The sequence below is a fragment of the Echinops telfairi genome, unplaced genomic scaffold (assembly GCF_000313985.2).
Source record: "Echinops telfairi isolate 266 unplaced genomic scaffold, ASM31398v2 ScPeMD7_7469;HRSCAF=8507_0, whole genome shotgun sequence".
NCBI classification, from domain to species: domain Eukaryota; kingdom Metazoa; phylum Chordata; class Mammalia; order Afrosoricida; family Tenrecidae; genus Echinops; species Echinops telfairi.
In genome coordinates this window covers 28807444-28825836 of record NW_022111372.1, presented here as the reverse complement: position 1 = coordinate 28825836, position 18393 = coordinate 28807444, and positions in this window count along the sequence as shown.

The window sequence follows — 18393 nt, the reverse complement described above, 5'->3', positions numbered from 1 at the left end:
GCCAACTTTTCTAGGGTCATTGGTACTCTCCTAAAGGATCAGATGGCAAGACAATGAACAGTTTTAAAATGCCTTGCTTAAAACGCTACAGAGTACCCAGAGCAATTTCGCAGTGAGCTTCAGAAGTCCCGAAATCCGACAAGCTTTGCTCACTTGTTCCCAAGGAGTGGGAGAAGTTTATTTCTCTTGATTTTGTTTCAGATAATTTCTTTCACTGCAAGTTATATCTTTGGGGGAAGTGTTTGCTTTGAGGTTTTGCGTCTTTCATCAGCGTCTGATTGTCCGATTGCTAAGGAGGGCCGACCCTTTCTCACCTGGCCGGCGGGCTGGGTCAGGACCAAAGGAAGAAGGGAGTCGCACAGGAGGCGTCGGTCTGGCACGCCCGGCGCCTGGGAACCAGCTTCTCGGGAAGAGCCCAGAACCTGGGTTGTCCTATTCTGGGATGGGGCTCAAGAGGGCAATGCCTACAGATCGTTTTGGGGACAGAGCGGCTGCTGCCTCTTTCTCCCCCTTCAAAGCCACGCATTTCGGTGAACAAAAGCAGTTAATGTCATTAGTAATTAATTACGGTGATTAGCAATGTCTGCGCTAAGGCTACCGAAAGTGACCGAAGTCAACGCGTCTGGTTTCAGTAAACACAGCCACAGCTCTTTCAAATTTTACCAGGGGGTGAGGGGTGAGCGCCCAGCTCTTTGCATTCTCTTTTTCTGCCTCCCAAGCCCCACTTTCTTTACTCCCCCTTCTCACAGCCCACTGCCCCCACTGGGGACTATTGTGCACCCTTCGCGACTCACACAGACACACGGTCTTCTGGGGAGGCTCCGGAGTCCCAATGGAGTGCAAGCCTCACATGGTCGCCACCAACTGCACTCCAGGGCCGGCTTGGGATACTGGCCGCTGCACCTGGGAGCCGAATGCCCCGCATCCACTTCACCCATCCTTCCCGTTGAGAAACCCCAGGGCCCCTGGACCAGTAGCCATCCCCACCCCAAGGGCTCTAGTCTGAAAGGTGACGCAGTCAAAGCCCCTGGTTCTTCTAGAAACCAGCCCCCAGGGCATCCTGAGATGTCGCTGTCAAATCCCAGTTGGGTGGATAGAGGTGGGGGTGAGGAACACTAAGCTTGGAGTGTTTTAAAATCCTTCAGTGTCTGGATCAATTACAACCCCCCCCCTTGAAATCCGAAAACCCGCTAAGTTCATGAATGACATCGCTGAAACAGCCATACAAACGCATAAACGAAACAAAACCAAATAAAAACTCTGTTAAAAATCAACAAAATCTCAACCCACCAGAGGCAAATACTTCTGCACAGTAGGGAAAGCACAATGCTAAGGCGTTTATAATTTTTTTTCATAGCAGCTAATAATAGCAATAGCCAACATTTAATATGGGGCTGGCTCTGTGCCAGACGCCATTCCTCTGCGTTCAAAACGTGAACTCGTTTCATTTAATTAATACAAAACTCTGCAGCCATCGGGTCGCTTCCGACCTAGCCACCGGATAGGACAGAGAAGAATTGCCCTGGTGAATTTCCAAGACTGCAAATGGAATGAGAAGTTAATGGAATTTTCCCGTGAACTTTTTTTTTAAAGCTCCTTGGGATAAGGGGCCTGTTTGCCAAGCAACCCGATCTTTGAGGAAGCCTCTCTAATTTACATTAATCTGCAGCTAGAGCCCAGCACATTTGGTCGCGGTTTAAGCGGAGAACAGGGCTGTGAGGCTGGCCGCCAGGGCGCGGGAGCCGGCCGGGAGGGGAGGGCGGAGTTGCAGCCGCTTCCCGCTTCCTGCGGATTTGTATTTATTTACTTTCTTGGAAGGTCCCGCGTGGAAGGGGGAGCTTCCTGAGAGGCGTGTCTTTCCGTGCACACTCTTCCTTTCCTGCCGGAGACGCAGTCACGGTCCGCGTCCTCTCCGCCTCAGCAGAGGGCTCGGATCCCGCCGCCCCCAGCGCGCGCGCCGGAGCTGGAGACCCGAGAGGTGGCGCAGCGCGCGGCGCGGGCGTGGGAGCCGCACCCGGATCCTGGCCACCCCTCTCCGCTGGGGCACGGGGTCGGCGGGGATGGGGCACTAGGGACCACAGTCGGGGCGCGGGCGTGCCAAGAGAGGCTGTAGAGTGCCAAGCGCTAGGCTGTCGGTGGCCAGTAGAAAAAGAGAAAAGAAGCACCCCACCCCCACCCCCCAAAGACACCAAATCCAAGCAAAAAGTCCCCCAACAAACTCAGAGTCTATTCGGACGCACAGGGAGCGGCGGAGTGGCGAGTAGATTCGAACCGCCGACTGACTTGCTAGTTGGGAGCCCAACGCCTAATCCACAACGCCACCAGGGCTCCTTGAGTCCGCAGAAGGGGCTCGGGCGCGGAGCCCTGGCACCGAGGGCGGCCTTGGCAGGGTTTTCCTGCACCAAGGTGGACGGCACGATCCTGCCCTTGGCGCGGGTAAGACGCCCGCCTGGGGAGAACCGCGCGGCTTGGGAAGGTCTGCAGAAGAGGGCGCAATGCGAACATCGCTTGAGGGGACTTGGTGCACACTGGGCGGTGCGGTACGCAAGGGGTGCCGAATATTATTAGCACGGGTGCTCTGTGCGCAGGGGGGTGGGGGTGCGGTGCACACCGCTGCCCCGAACGCACAGGGCGGGAGTGGCGGGTGAAGCGAGCAACCACGGTGCGGACCGCGCGGACGTCCGTCTGGGCCTGCGTGTTTGTCGTTCGCCCAGGCTGGAGCACCTCCCAGCGCGACCCCCATCCGGCCCTCTCTTTCCAGGTTCCCTCTCAGCAGGAAGGAGGGGAGCCACAAGCCCCCGCGTGGAGCTGGAGCTGGGGGGGGGGAGCGGGAGTGGGGGGTGGGGGGTGCATATAGGCGGTTGGAGGTGGTGGAGAGCGGGTTGCTTGTAGGGGGGCAGAAGCTGATGCAGGAGCTTCCCAGGTCTCCCTCCCTGCCCCCTGCGCCCCCCATTCAGTCAAATTCCAGTCTGGACTGCTCGGTCTGGGGGGGCGAGGGTGGAGGGGGTGTCAGCATGGTCCCGCATCTAAAGAAGGCCCCAACGTCTTCCACAGTCTCTCGCCCCTTTTTAACTCCACGAGGCTGAATTCCTCCTAGGCGTGCCAGAGAAAATACCCTGCGGGAAGTGGCAGCGGGTGGAGCAGGTTTTTAAGATAAACTGGAAGGCTGTTTAAAAATCACTCCCCCCGCCCCTCAATTTGAGAATATTTTGCCTGGAAAAAGCCTCGGTTAGCTGATAAACTACAAGGTGAATTCAAATGGTTCATGAATAGTTTGGACCCTGCTTCCCTCCCTCTTCCTTTAATTTTTTTTTTTTGGAGAGCGGAAGCAAAATAATTCTGTCTAGTCCACTCCTGCTCTTTCCACTGGCTGTAGACAAAGACACTATTTAATCCGACTACGGAATTCTCCTCTGGATTCTTCTCCAGGGGCTTCCAAAGCAGGTGGGCTGAGCCTGGGGCCCCTTCCTCTCCTGGGTGTTTGTGGTCAAGGTTGCCTGGGCAGGGCTCTCCTGGAGTTTTGCAAATGCTATTCCGTTCCCAAGGCTGAAGCCAATGAAACGTCTTCATTCTGGTGTGAAGGAGGCCTGATGGTGGCACAGTGGTTAAGCGCTCTGTGGTTAGGGAATCTGCTTTGTAGTAAAGATTCCAGCCTAGGACTCTCAATGGGAGCTATTTGACTCTGTCCTATGGGGTCACTAGGAGTCGGGGTAGACTGGAGTGCACACTACATTCTGGTGTGTGGTAACCTCGCGTCAATCTGGTCCAGGTGGGGAGAGACAGGGATTTTTGCACAAATACAAGAAGGGAGTGTCATTTCGTTTGTCCCAGGCACCATTTTCGCCCTCTGCTGGAGCTCACAAACTTGAAACCCCTGAAGACAGGTGGGCTGGGAGGCGAGCTGATGAGAGGCATTACTTTAATTCAGTGGTTCTCAACCTGTGGCTGGCGACCCCTTTGGGGGCCGAACAACCCTTTCACAGGGGTCACCCGATCCATAACAGTAGGAAAATTACAGTGATGAAGTAGCAATGAAAATAATTTTATGATTGGAGGTCACCACAACATGAGGAACTGTATTAAATTGTCCTGGCATTAGGAATGTTGAGAACCACTGCTTTGATTCTTGGACAGTTGGTGGTGGGAAGAGGGGGAAAAAAAAAAGACCCACGCCACTGTGACCCATGCAAATATTTTTAGTGCACATTGAAGTCTACTTAAGGTAATTGACCAGAAAATACCTCTGTTTAAACAGCATAGCAGGTGCCTCCATGGAAAGCTAGTTGACTTCTTTCTGTTTCCACTTAGCCTGATGTCTAGGCCACCACCTTTTGGGAAGCGGTCAACTCTGACAGATTAAGGACAAGTGGCAGCCAGGGGAGAGAGATCCATCTGAGGAATGCCCTAACACATTCCAGGACTGAAACCTCCCCTGCCCCCCAAGGTTTTAAGGAATATGTATGTGTTACTTGGATTATCCGAGGGTAAAGCCAAGAAATGGATGTCCATGTACCTTAGCAGCCGCCGGGACCCGAGGAGCAGGCACTCTTCTCACTGTAGCCTTAGAGCGTAAAAGCTAAAAGCCTTCAGCTTGCAGGTCAAAGGCAATAATTGAGACACAGAGAAAAATTCCTAACTGGAAGAAAAAGATAAAGGGCCCAGAGTGAAATAAATAAATAATTATATATATATATATATATATATACATATGTACAAAAATTCTTTGAAATGACAGTATCAAATATTCTTTGATATTTTTCTCCTTATGTTTGTGGAGCTGAATTTCTCCATGACCCCATCGTGTGTGTGTGTGTGTGTGTGTGTGTGTGTGTGTGTGTGTGTGTGAATCGTGAGACCTGTTCTCAGCCAAGATGATGAATGGATTCTTTAGGAATCCATGCTTTGAAGCTGATTGTGCTCGTCATAGAAACGGCTTTCACTTCAGATACTTTATGTGATGGTTGTCAAGGGAACCATGGTAGATTTCTCAGGAACGTCTCTAAAAACATTATTCATAATTAAAAGATGATTCATAGAAATCACCAGAAAAGTTACTCCAAGTTATGTTCAAACCTGTTTTCAGGCCATGTGGAATACATAAAATCGCTAAGGTCTGCTTGGGTAGTACTATCGCCTCCAGCCTTCCTTTGACCATGTTGGGAGGCTCTGATCTAGCGTCCTAGATGGGACAAAGCCCTGAGAGGCTCCCCTCATGAGCCAAGGGACACTGACTTTTGTCTACGCTCCTTCTATATTGACAAAGCACGCTGTAGTCCCATCCTTTAAAATGCCACTGAATGACATTGTCCATGACATGGTGAGTTGGTTTGTTTTAGAGTTCGCTGTTACTGACCACCAATGCACAAGTGGGTGGCTTTAAAGGACAAGCATATGCTTCTATCACTGTTTAGAAGGCAAGGTGAATCTTGTCAGATCTATGACAAGCACAGCAAGAAGGTGAATCTTGTCAGGCAGACGAGATTCAGGGTGGGGCTCTAAGGGCCTCCCCTCGATGCTTCCTCATCAGGAGCTCCTAAGGCCCTTGCATCTGTCATTCTCCACTGTGTGTCTTTTTTTTTTTTAAAGTTTTTGTGTGTCTCTGTTTTAATAATTCAACTGGCTCACCTCATTAGCACCAGGAAAGAAAGCCTCTATTTCCCCAAATAACTTCACAGTGGCTTTTCAGTGGGTCTCAGCTCGCTGTGACCCACGTCTGTCTGAGTAGAGCTGGGGTACACAGGGTTTCCCAGAAGTAGCTCACCAGGCCTTTCATTCAAAGCACCTCTTTGATTTGCAGCTGAGTGCATCAACCATTGGCACCACCTAGTGACATCGCCCCCCCACCCCAACCTCTTTCTATTTACAGAAAATACAGTCGTATTTACAGCCACAAGGAGTAATAAGATTTTAGTGGAGACACAATTCAATCCATAACCCAAACCCAAGCCAAAACAAGCCTCTGCCATCAAGTCAATGCTGAATCATAGCCGTGCTACAGGATAGGATAGAACTGCTTCTGTGGGTTTCCACGACTAACTGTACGGGAGTAGAAAGCTGTCTTTCTCCCTTGGAGCTGCTGGTGGTTTCAAACTGCTGCTCTTGAAGTTAGCAGCCCCGCCACATCACTACTGTGTAAGGCTGGGTTGATTAGAGAAACAAATCCAGTGATACTCATGTATGTGTAAGAAAGAGCTTTATCTCAAGAAGTAATTGTATATCACAGAAACAACCCAGCCCAGTCCAACTCAAGTCCATAAGTCTGATACGAGCCCACAAGTCCCTCTTCAGACTCACGCAGCCACATGCAATGATGCAGAATGCAGGCAGATCACAGGCTGGGAGGGTGCAAAGTCATGTGGACCCAATGGCGGTGACTCCGCCCACCATCAGGGTCAGCCAGCAGGAAGATGGAGGCAGAGAGAGGGGGGCCTGCCTTATGAGAAGGCCAAGCCCACAAGAAGGCACCATCAGCCTGTGACCTGATTGACTATTGAATACCACACCATACACTTTCATATATCTTCAAGTTGACATAGAATTATGTAACTAACACAATCAGTACGCTGCCAGGGCATGGTGTTTTCAATTGTCTTAGATGCATTCAAAAGCGGGACAGGCAAGGAAGGGAAAGGAAGACTGGAGAAGCATTCATGCCTTTGAATGATGGTGTTGGCGAAGAATATTGAACCTACCATAGAGTGCAGGATGAACAAACAAATCTTTGCTGGAAGAAGTACAGCCAGAGGCTCCATTGGAGCCAGAACTTTATCTCATGTAATTTGAATATGTTATCAGGAGGGACCAGTCCCTGGAGGAGGACATCATGCTTGGCAAAGTAAGGATCAGAATGTGAGAGGGGGACCCTCAGGGAGCTGGATGGAGACATTGGCTACAACAAGCTCAAACATCACAATGATTGTGATGTTGTTGCAGGACTGCACAGTGTTTTGCTGGTTACACAGAGCGCCAGGACGAGTTGAAACGGACCGGATGGCACCTAACAACAATGACAACAAATGCATTTATTTTTTTTCAAATGAATTTATTAAGTAACCCAAACTGAAGCAGTTACACTTGCTAAAATACCCTCGCTCTCTGAAAGGAGAGATACAAATGTCAGGCGAGTGTGGGGTGACTCAGATGCACTGGGCATGACTTATTACATAACATAGGTCCTCTTCAAAGTCAGCTCAGTCAGGGCCTGGCCTGGTGAATCATATGGAGCGTGAAAGTCGCTAAAACAAGCAGATTGAGGGGTGCCTGTTGCAGGCACTCATTTTTTCTTGTACCGTCCAGAGCTGGCTTAACGCAGAAGCAGCTAGTCCTCAATGGGGAATCCAGTTATTTGAATTGGGACGCCCTCAGGAACTCATACTTGAACAAATGTGATTCCTCATTCAAGAAACACTCATGGTGAAGCCAGAGGGGGGCAGGCCCCCAGACAGCCGTTTGTGTGATAAAAACAAGTTCCTGCCACTGAAGCATTCTCAGTCCTGATAGTTACTTTGAGAATCAGAGTCCCCAGTGGCTCAAAGCATGAACTCACTAGACTGAAAGACTGGAGGGTCAAGTCCACCAGACACACCTCAGAAGAAAGGCCAGATGATCTGCTCCTAAAACCAGCTATTGAACCTCCTCTGGAGAGCGTAGTCCTCCTCCAACTGACCCCCGTGGGGTCGCCACAAGTCAGAGTTGAGACTTAAAGGCAACTGGTAATGCATATCAGAGAAGGGGGAAACATTCACAACTTTAGAGCCAAGTAGTTCCATGAATGGTTCTCTGTCCCATGGAAACCATCTCAAATGTGAGGGTAAGAAAAAAGAACCCCCCTGGCCCCCAGAGCACTGTGTAAAGGATAAGGACACAACTTTGGAGTCAAATCCAGATTTGACTTATTTTTAAGCTTCAGTTTTATTCTCTGCACAGTTATCTCAGAAGGATGTAGTACATTTTAATTAAACGATGAATAGCAAATACAATGACTGTAAGAGTCTCTGACCAGTACCAGGAGTCCATGGGCGGCACAAACAGGTAAGCCCTTGACTGCCAACTGGAAAGCCGGAGGCTTAAGTCCAAGTAGAGTAACCCTGGTGGTGTAGTGGTGACTTGTCAGACCACTAACCTCAAGGTCAGCAGTTTGAAACCACTATTCACTCCACGGGAAAAAAGATTGGGTTTTCTACTCCCGAGTTATGGTCTTGGAAACCCACCAGGGGCAGTTCTACCCTGACCTATATTGTCACTATGAGTCCACATTGACTCTCTGGCAATGAGGTTGTTTTTAAGAGATGCTTTGGAAGAAAGGGTTGGTGATATGCTTGCAAAAGGCCATAACCTTGTAAACCTTACTCTGCAACCCATGGGGTAACCCTCATCAGAATAAACTCCACAGCCATTGGGCAAACAGCATGGTAGATGGGAAAAATAAGTCGTCAATACACCCTAGACCAGTAGTTCTCAACCTGTGAGTCACTACCCCTTGGGGGGGGTCGAACAACCCTTTCAAGGGGTTGCCTGATTCATAACAATAGCAAAATGACAGTTATGAAGTAGCAATGAAAATAATTTTATGGTTGTGGGGCATTGCCACAACATGAACTGGATTAAAGGGTCGCAGCATTAGGAAGGTTGAGAACCACTGCCCTAGACTGTTATGATAGGATTATCATGGCATTATTTGTAATATAAACTTGGGAATATTGTAACGTGAAAGCCTGAAAACAAGCTATTCTAAATGGATCAGGACTGAGTAAGTCAACACTGACACAGTGGAACCCATGATTGCTGAAAGCTGGTGGCACAGCCTGGTTGTCCAGGCCTTGAGACTGGTTATCTTTGACTGCTTTTCAATTGCTTTCTATCAGTGGCAAATATTTGACTTGCCCTTTTCGGATAGGACATAGGAAAGGGAAGATTTCCTGCCCTGTGGTGTTTTCTGGGCTGCCATCTTGATGGAGAGAACCCTGGTGGCAGTCAAGCGCTTGGCTGCGAACCGAAAGATGTCACAGTCTGGTTCTTTGCAGGCTTCCAGCCTTGGGAGCCCGCTGGGGGCATTTCTACTTTGTCCTACATTAGGGTCACTAGAAACCAGAAGCTACTCAATGGCAGTGCCTTTGTGTTGACAGATTTCCACCTTACACACATTCTGCCTTTTGCAGATTTCACTGCTCAATGAAAAGTGGCACAGCTATTAAAATGATCTTTTAAAAGCCTAGAGTAAACTTTCTACTGTTTACAGATCCTGGACTGCTGACCATCATATTTTCCAAAATTCCTGTCTTTGAGTCCATTCTGACTCCTAGCAACCCTATAGGACAGAGAAGAACTGTCCCGTGGAGGAGTTATTTTTTGTAAGGAGGAGTCCTGGTGGCATAGTGGTTATGCATTGGGCTGTGATCTGAAAGGTCAGCAGTTCAAAACCCCCAGCCGTTCCCTGGGAGAAAGTCAGGGTTTTCTACTGCCTCAAGGATCTATAGTCTCTGGAACTCACGGAGTAGTTCTACCCTGCCCTAGCAGGTTGCTCAGAGTCAGCATTGACTGGATGGCAGTGAGGGGTGGGGTGTGTGTGTGTGTGTGTGTGTGTGTGTGTGTGTGTGTGATCTTTATGGAAAGAAACCTGACTGCGAAGTGGTTAACTGCTAACTGAAAGGCAGGAGGTTTGAACCCACCAGCAACTCCTCAGCAGAAAGATGAGGCAGTCTCCTCTGGTAAGGATTTTCATTCTTGGAAAACTGATGTGGGCAGATCTACTCTGTTCTATGGGGTCACTTGTAAGTTAGGATGAACTGGAAAGCAACTCAAACACAAAACAAAACACTGTTAGGAAGGCAGGTCGATGGGGTCTTTTCTCAGGGAGTGGTGGGGGAGCTCAAAGCCCTGATCTTGAGGTGAGCAGCCTACTAGCAGGGCAAGCAGGGTCCCTTTCCATAAAACCCAGGGCCCCCCACAGGGCAGATCACCTTGGTCCCAGAGTCAGCAGGACTCAAAGACACACAACAACGCGCTGCAGCTGGAGTTTCCGAAATGAATGAAGCCTGGCCGTGTTGATGCTCTTAACTTGAGAAATGGGGCCCTCAGTGGCATAGTGGTTATGCAGTTGGATGCTAAAGCCACAAGGTCAGCAGTTTGAGACCACCAGCTGCTCCTCAGGAGAAAGAGGAGGCTATCTAAAATCCCGCCGGGGCTGTGCTGCCCTGTCAGATGCAGTTGCTACGAATGGGAATAACTCAAAGGCAGTGAGGTTTGGAGTTTGAACCCTTCTCCCAAGCAGTTTGCACCACATCAAAATGGTAGTTTTGATGTCCTTGAGGACCCAAATCAAGCTCCTCTGAGTTGTTCTTGGAGTTTGAGGAACAAAAAGAAACCTGAAAGGGCAAGCTCAGGACTGTAGGGTGGGTGGGGTAAGTTTTCCTAGCAAAATCCTCATAGGACAGCCCTTGCTTGCTGTGTTAGTCAGGGTAGATTAGAGAAGCAAATCCATAGAAACTCATATGTGTATAAGAGAGAGTTTTATATAAAGGGTACTTGTACATTAAGAAAGCATCCGAATCCAGTCCAGTCTAAGCCCATAAGCCCGATAGTAGCCCGTATGTCCGAAACCAATCTTTAAAGTCCTCTTCACACTCAGGAAACACAAGCAATGACACTGAATGCAGGACGATCACAGGCCAGTGGGTAGAAAGACTGTGTATCAAGTGGAGTTGCAAGCATCTCAGCACTGACAGGGGTCTCCACATGGCTTCTCCAGTTCCCAGGGCACGTGAGCAGAGAGAGAGAGAAAGAGAGAGAGTCTCCAGCCTCCAAGAAGGAATACAGGATTTCCCAGAATTCTCAGGGGAAGGCCATGCCCACACAGAGGCCTCATTGGCTATGATCCCATTGACAGACTAGACTCCACCCCTTCACTCATAATCCTATCAAGTCCCAAATTGACACCAAATTATGCGACTACCACACTATCCTTGGAGAATGAGCAGGTGCTTTGTCATGATGGGAGGAAATCTCAGGGCAATGGGCTTTTTCTCATCAATGCAGTTTCTATTCTCTTAAGACTTTGTCCTAATAAACCCCCACGATAGCCCTGTCTCCTTTGAGAAAAACCTATCAACGTCACCTCTTTGGGATCTTCCCAGTCTCCCTTCTCCTTGACCTGCTGAAATGATCTCTCTGACTTGAATTTAACTGACCCAGTGGATCCCCTCCTGGCAGAAGCCACTGTCTTGGCTGAACCTTCTTTTTGAAGACGCTCTAAGGAGAGGCATTACTGAGAGGCCTTGCCTGCAGTCATCCACAGATCATGGAGACATGTTTAAACATGCTTTGTTCGGAATAAACTCAAGCATGTATGAACTGAAAGCTAGTAGCAATGCTTTCGACTTAAGCTTGTGCATTGGCAATCTTGCATTTGATCTACAACAAACTGCACTTAGGATGGTCTTTTTGTGTGTGTGTGGCTTACCTCTTATTGTTAGCAATATGTACCACATACAGTGTGGCAGCACATAATTTACTGATGTCGTCATTCTCAGATTTCCACTAGGAGATGTTGAATGCCATGATTCATAAAGATACTTTTAATAAAAGGCAATCATAGTGAAAATAACAAGAAAACAGGTATCATACTTATGTCAAAACTAATAGATGATGGAGTAGTCGCAAGGGAACTCCATCCTACGTAGGGGACTGCTGGTACCACAAAACTCTACATAGTTTTAAATCACAATTAACTAAAAAAAAAAAAAAAGACAACAAAAGCATATACAAGGAAAGTACCAGAACAATTCTCAACATCTTGACAGTGAGGATCTTTGGGCATTGCAGACTGGATTGTATGTGTTGAATTCCTGGCCCTTACATCTGTGACTGTGGTCTTGTTTGGAAATAGGATCACATCCACATGCATTGTTATGTTGACAACATCGTCCCAGTGTAGTGTGGATCCTAAACCTAATAACTTCAGAGTTAAAAAAAGAGGCACGTGGAGGAAGACAGACACCAGGAGAAGGTTATCTGCAGGCCAGGGAATGACCAGGACTATAGATAGATACGATTTGGTGTATAGATAGATATGCACCCAGGGGCTCAAATATGCACCATGGGCAGTGTTTCACTCCAGTGTACACAGGGGTCACTAGGAGTTGGGGTTGACTTGATGGTCCCTAACAACAGCATAAATGAGAAAGGAACCATCGTAGCTGAGACCCTGTTTCGGATTTCGAATCTCCAGTCCCCTGAGAACAGAAACTTCTGCTTTGCAAAGCCTGTGTCTGTGCTACTGTAGCACTGGACAACTGGGGTAGTTCAACCATGGCTGATTCTTCCATTTACTTTTCATTTCCCCCAGTTTCAACTTTGACCACAGACAATTTTATGATAAATGCGATAAACATGTAGGATACGTATGATAGATGTTATTACATAAAGAAAGTGTGCTCTAGCTAGAGAGGCTATTTTGATTTGGTGTTAAAAGGAGGACAGGACTGCAGGTTCAGGCAGTGTTCTGGGTTGAATTGTGTCCCCAGTTATACTGAAGTCCTTCCTAACCCCCGTACCTGTGAACGTGACACTGGCTGGGTCTTTGGACATTGGGACAATCAGTGAAGCTGTCATGAAGCCATACTGGAGAAGGGTCCTAGGAAGTCCGTAAGTATACGAGAGGAGAAGAAACACAAGGAGAGGACCCCGGAGGATGACAAGATGCTGCTGCACAGACCTGGAATGCCTGGGCTGCCGGAAGCTGGGAGAAACAAGAAAGGCAAGAAGGGCGCTTCCTCTAGAGCAGCGGTTCTCCACCTTCCTCAGGCCAAGGCTCTTTCATACAGGTCCTCATGCGGTGGTGACCCCCAACCATAACATTATTTTCCTTGCTTCTTCCTAACTGTCATTTTGCTCCTGTTCGGAATCGTCATGTAAATATACCTGATAGGTAGGATGTATTTTCATTGTTACAAAGTGAACATAATGAAAGCATAGTGCTCAATCCCAAAACAATATGTAATTATATATTGTGAAATATTTATGTCTAATGACAAATAAATGGAGTTTTGTCCTGAAGCATGATGTAGCATAGGTAACAGTCTTCACTCTGGGTACTGGGATGTGGGCGTCTCTGCATGTGGGCGGACCCGCCTGGAGACGGCTAGAGGAGCCGTGTCTCGGTCCCTAAGACTACAGGAAATATGTGTTTTCCAAAGGTCTTAGGCCGCTGTGAAAGGGTCGTTCGATCCCCCTCAAAGGTGTCAAGACCCACAGGTTGAGACCCCTGCTCTAGAGTCTTCCGAGAGAGCACAGTCCTGCTGGCACCCATATTTGGGTCCGGAAAGTGTTGGACCATGAACAGCAGGTTTAAACCCACCGGCCATTCTGTGGGAGAAAGAAGAGGTTGTCCGCTTCCATAAAAGATGTACAGCCTCAGAAGCCCTATCTAGGGTCCCAGAGGGTTGATGGAATCATCTTGATGGCAGTGAGTTTGGTTTTTGGTAAGACTCCAAATCGGAGAGACAAGCAACGTGCGTTTTTATAAGCCATCCGCTTTGTGGTAATTTGCTGCGACAGCCCTAGGAAACAAATCTAGCCAGTGAGCTGAGTACACACTCACATCATCTCCAGCCTTATCGACCATTTCCATCAGTAACCCTACCCCCAGCCTATGCTCCTGTGCGCTTGGCTGCTGGGAGGATGGAACAAGGGACCGTAAACCCATCTCCCTGCTCAGAAAACAGCTCTGAAGCTAGACAGGCTGGATCATGTAACCTAGCTGAGGTTGGGTGAATTGGCTTTCGCTATTTTTACTTTAAAATTTATATCTACTGGGGTGTGAAAAAGGCTTTGCATTTTGAGCTGGGTGGTGCTTCCATGAGATTCAGTGGGGAAAAATCAAGCGGCGAGGTAAAATGTGTGTATATTGCTAGCGATGTAAAGCATACCAGTTTGGCTTAGGACCCACCTAGCCAAGAAAAGAAGAAATGAGAGCCGTGTGGTTTCCTCAGATATCGCAGTCTCCCATTCTAATGCCTAATCTCTCTTTTTAACAGGGTCTAAATGACCACAGGTTCGTGCCACACAGCTGGTTGGGGCTGGAGCCTTGGCGTCGATTTAAGACTTAAGATTTAAGTAGAATGCTGCTTTCACTAGGAACTTTTCCAACACAGAGACTGCGTGATTACTGAGACTTGGCTCCTAGCTACGTGACCAATAAGGACAGAGTTGGGCTGGCAGGCCAAGTCATCTGTCTCTGGACACATGCTCCTGTCTATCTTGTCTTATTTATCCTTAGCCCCCAGGATTGTACCAGGATCATAGTAGATTGTCAATAAAGATGTATTTGCTATATGAATATGACCAAAGATCAAGCAGGCCACCCACCTATTAATTGCTAGAACAATCAAGGCTGGGCACAAAAACGTTGTTTATTCCCCCCTTTCCTTGTGTATGTCCATATCGATGGATGCTGAGATGTCCCAGAAGCATGAGAAATTCTCACGGGGATATCAGCACTCTCTGGTAAGACTTACAATGTGTTAAGTTTAGCTTTCCACGACCTGGTACAACTTAATGGGTCAGAGGAGGAGGCGCCAAAGCCTCAAGTTGCTCATTGGTTCCTTTCCTGTTGGGAAATTGGTAAGGTAATGGTTTGTAGAAATTTGCTACTTGGACAGAATTTCCACTGTTAGGAGTCTAGTCTGAAAATTGTGAGCTAATCCTTGATGATATTAGTGACCAGCCACATTAATGGAAGTTCCCCAAGTCCATACATTTAACAGAATTGGGACAAACAGTGTCAAGTGCAGAGTCTCTATCAATAATTATAAGGGAAATAAAATATTTTCATGCCCCTAGACATGATCCACACTCAATGCTCATGGAAGCAGCAGTCAAGCAATCCGAAGATGCACTGTTAGGTAAATCTGCTACACAAGACTGCTCTAGAGTGCTGAAAAGCACAGGTGTTACTTTATGGACTAAAATACACCTGACCAAAGTCCTGGTATTTTTTACATCTCACATGCATGTGAAAGTTGGACATTGAATAAAGAAGACTGAATAATAATTGAATCATTTTAATTGTGGCGCTGGCGAAGAATATTGAAGGTGCCACGGACTGCCAAGAACAAACAAGTCTGTCTTGGAAGAAGTAGAGCCAAAGTGCTCCTTGGTGAGAAGGACGGCGAGACTCCATCTCACATACTTTGGACATGGCAGGAGAGAGCAGTGCCCGGAGAAGGACACTATGCTTGGTAAAGTAGAGGGGCAGAGAAAGAAGAAAGCCTTCAACATGAGCGATTGACACAGTGGCTACAGCCATGGGTTCGGGCAGAGGAAAGATTGTGCAGACAGCACAGGGACTGGCAGTGTTCTGTTGCACACAGCGTTGCTGTGGGTTGGAGCCAACGCAATGGTACCTATCATCAACCTAATAACAGATTGTCTGGGGAGAAGGATGACACTGTCTACTTCTCTAGAGGTTTACAGTCTCAGAAACTCACAGAGCCAGGTCAACTCTATCCTATGGTGTCGCTGTAAGTCAGAATTGACTTGTTGGCAGTACGTTTGGTTTTGGATTTAGATAGTTGGAGTTGAAAGATACATAGATTATGTTGTTTGAGTTATAACCCAAAAGCCAAATTCCCTGGCATTGAGTTGATTCTAACTCATAGTGACAGGACAGGACAGGATAGAACCACCCCTGTAGGTTTCTGGAAGTGTTAACTCTCTACAGGAGTAGACAGCATTGTCTTTATCCCATGGATCAGCTGGTGGTTTCCAACTGCTGACCTTGCGGTTAACAGCCGACCTCGTATATCTGAATGGGGTTTCCATGTTTTCTACCCAGTGTTCCTCCTTGTGTCCAGCTAGGGTAGGAGAAAGCTCCATGCTGAGGGTAGATCCCTGCTCTTTGGCAGGAATAACGCCTCAGCTGCCACTTGCACCTGCCCTGAACTCCCTGGGGGCAGAAGGAGTCTTTAACAAGCACAGGATCAGGGAGCATAAGAAGGTCTGTACACTTTCCCAGAGGAGCAGGAGGCTTTGCACCTTCCTGAATGAGATCACTGATGTTCTTGGCCTTTCATGCACTTGGCTTTGTATAATACCTACTTGTACACTGCATAGGAACTACCACCACCCCACCCCACCCTCACGCACAGCAGTTGACGAATCATCCTGCTCTGTGACTTAATGTGAGCCCATGGTGCAGCATTCTCAGATTGCTTTCTTTGCCAGGTCACTGGGCATTTGCACGAGTCTTTGACAATCCTACTGCATTCTGACCCAACTAGTTAATCTGTAAAGTGAATGGAGGATGGAGAGAAGACATTGTAGGCCTCCCTGGAGTAGAGTGAGTCCTATGAGGAGTGCCATATACTCCATCAGGAGGCACCCGGGTTCTCTGGGTCACTCTTGGGACCTCTCTTTTGTCTCATGTTGATGGCTGACTGACAGGAAATCATTAGAAAGCATTCAGTCACGTACATAGTACTCTAGGAACTGAGCTTTCATCTGTGAAGGAGAAGAATATCTATGAAAGGCTGGAAACCAACACAGAGAATTATGTCTAAGGGAAAATCAATTGCTAACAAGGGAACATTTGTCTCTGCAGAAGGATTCCAACTAATCTAAAAGGAGAAGGGAAGGTGGGATGAGAGAAAGCCATGTGGTAGATCTCTGACAGTGAAATGATAGACTGTGTCCATGTCTACTTGACCATCAGTAGGTGAGAGAGCAAGAAAGAGGGAGTGGGAGAGAGATCCCAGGTGACCCAGACATCCCATGTGACCCCTGATGGAGTAGACAACACCTTGCTCCAGGGGACCTCATGTTAATGGATGACAGCTTCAGAGACCGTATTTCCAAACAAGACTATGCTCTCAGGCATGTGATTAGCACTTCAACATATTTCTTTTTTGGGGAGGGGGGCGGTGACACACAATTCAATCCGTAATCATCAGAATGGGTTACTGATGATTAGTCAGATCTTTCTGGGTTGTAAGTGACAGAAAGAAACCCAAGCCAGACTAGTTCAAACAAAAACAAGGAGTTACGTGACATAGCTTACTGAAGGATGTGCAGAATCTTCAGACATGACTGGCTAGGCGGCTACCAAGATAGTTTTTTTTCCTTTTCAGATATAATTCACATGTCATACACTTCCATAGTTCCATTGTAATTGGACAGAGTTGCGTGGTAGTTACATAATCTGTTGTCAATGTGAGACTTACGAGTGAAAGCGTGGAGTTTAGCCTGTCAATCAGTTCACAGCTTGATGACCTCATTTGGAGACACTAAGGAGATAAATAGCTCATTGGACGTGGGACACAGGCTCACTTCCTGCAAGACATTTCCGTTGACAAGACACATGGAGACAGACTGATGGCAGACAGAGCCTCAGAGCTGGAGAAGCCACGTGAAGACCCCTGCCAGCGTTGAGATGCTTACACTGCCACTGGATCCACAAGACTTTCCACCCACTGGCCTGTGATCTTCCTGCATTTGGGGTCATTGCATGTGTTTCACGAATCTGAAGAGGAAGGAATTTCAGATGAATGCAGCTTGTTGGCAAGGAGTGGGGAGCCAGCGGAGGGGCCTGAGGGCTCGGCCCCCATGCCAGCTATGTGGACAACAGCCCCTCCCCCCAGAAGAAGCTACTTGAGAAGACGGCAACTGAGCTGCAGTTAGGGGAGAGGGGCATGTGTGATCAGAGCAAATGGGAGCACTTAGGGGGAGGAAGAGAGAGTGGAGCACATCCTGACCCACCAGGCCTGGAGGACAACATCCCCACTCTGAACAGCCGATGGACAGAGTGGACAATATGCTGATACCACCAAGAGACACGCCGTTCCTTGATGGCCCCAGGCGCTAAGGGGGACAACACTGGAGACTCAGTGTTGGGACTGGCCCAGACTGACCCTGAGACACCGAGGCAAACCACAAAAAGCGTGCGGCAGAGCAGCTGTAGGAGCAGAGCAGAGAGCCCCCGAGGGAGTACAAAGGACAGACTCTGGGGTCAGAGCATGGTACCCCATCGGACCTCACTGAAGGACCTGCCTAGAGATAAGAAATCAGACCTTGATCTATTTACAGCTTTTTCTTTATGTTTAAATTTGTTTTTCTTTTAATTAATTTATTCTTCTATGGGTTGGTTTCCTTTTTTGTTGCCATCGCTGTGTTCTCACTGATCGCCTATCTTGCTATGGCTTGGTTTTTGATGCATATTATTATCTCTACAGATTTATCTAGATAAGGTAGACTGGATGAATAGTCTGGAGGAGCAAAAAACGGGACCAACGGTTCTGGGGGGACACGGGAGAGGGGGAGGCAGGGGTAAGGAGGTGGTGCTGACTAACTCAGGGACAGGGGAGCAACAGTGATCCAAAATCAGTGTCAAGGAGGTTGTGA